The sequence below is a fragment of the Centrocercus urophasianus genome, unplaced genomic scaffold (assembly GCF_019232065.1).
Source record: "Centrocercus urophasianus isolate 14NV4802_14NV808 unplaced genomic scaffold, USGS_Curo_1.0 seq_44, whole genome shotgun sequence".
NCBI classification, from domain to species: Eukaryota; Metazoa; Chordata; class Aves; order Galliformes; family Phasianidae; genus Centrocercus; species Centrocercus urophasianus.
This window is the reverse complement of record NW_024885022.1, coordinates 2,174,788-2,176,119: the sequence shown is the minus strand read 5'-3', so window position 1 is coordinate 2,176,119 and position 1,332 is coordinate 2,174,788.

Sequence of the window (1,332 nt, the reverse complement as noted above, 5' to 3'; positions counted from 1 at the left end):
TACTCGTGCAGTGTTTATTGATGAGCACCGTGTGTGTTATGTCACTTTGCTGTAGTTGAGAGCAGTTGTCAAGCAGTCAAACTGAAATATTCCAGAGGTCTTTTTAGTGTATGCGAACAAAACAAAATTGTAGATTGCATTTAACTAGTCTGATTAAAAAATCCACTTTGTGAAAGCTGAGACTACGCATGTGCTCCCTTCTATCCAGTGCTAATTGGACCCTGCTTGCTATACCAGGGAATGTCAGAAAGCAGACAGACAAAATTGAGGTAAGTGTGTTCCAGAAGGACCTTTCCATAAGAATGGCAAGAGTTTGGCTTTTTTTGTTTTGGTGGGTTGTATTTTTTTTGTTGCTTTTTTTCTTTAAAGGAAATCCGGTATAAATCTAAGGGGGGAAAAAAAAAAAAAAAAAAAGTGCTCCTGAAGCTGTGTCTTCCAGCATTTTCTGGGATGATGTAAATTTGCTTCTCCAGCTTGCAGGGAAAATAAGTTGAACTGTGTGTAATAGGATTTGGTACATCCTGAGAGAGCCATCCAGTATGTGATCCATTTGCATCATGAACTCATGCTTTAGCCTACTTCTGTGCCTCACACTGCTAGGTTTACCTGCTTAAAGTGCTTCTTCAGTGAGCATTTTCTCTCCTCTTTCTCCTCCAAGAAGTCGAAGATGCTTTCTTACATTGGCAGGATTAAAGCTTTCCATGGGATTTCACTCCCCAGTTAGCTTAACATGCTGGTAATCCTACTGCCACCTTTTGTGTAATATGCTGTGTTATAAAACTGCAGGCCAGACAGATTTATACCAAGCTATAAAGTTGTCTTCCATTGCGTACGAAACTAATATTGAATTATGCTAACTCACTTTTTTCTTTTAGAGCTTTATAAACCCAAGGGACTTTCAAAAATATTGGGTAAGGGCTCAGCGGTCTGTTTGGTAGCTTCTGAAGCCTCCTGATGAGCACAGCTTAACAAAGGCAACTTCCAACAGTTTTCTTTGATTCTGAAAAAGCATCGTGGTGTGCAGGAAGTGCTTTCCCATTCAGAGGGACATCAGCGTCAGTGCAGTGCAGAGAATAAACACTGCAAGTTCAACTGGCAGTCGTAATACACTAACACACAAGCTGTATCTGAGCCTTACAGTCATATTAATCTGCAGGAATATTTTATCTATGTATGAAACTGGCTTACTGATAATCTTGGGTTCCTCTTGGGGACACTGAGCTTTGCCACTCTGACTTTGCATTTTACTAACACTGGTAGGAAAGGCACCAATGCTGTCAGTGCAGAGTTCAAGCTAATTTTTGCTCTAAACACATTGACCAAACTGGAATA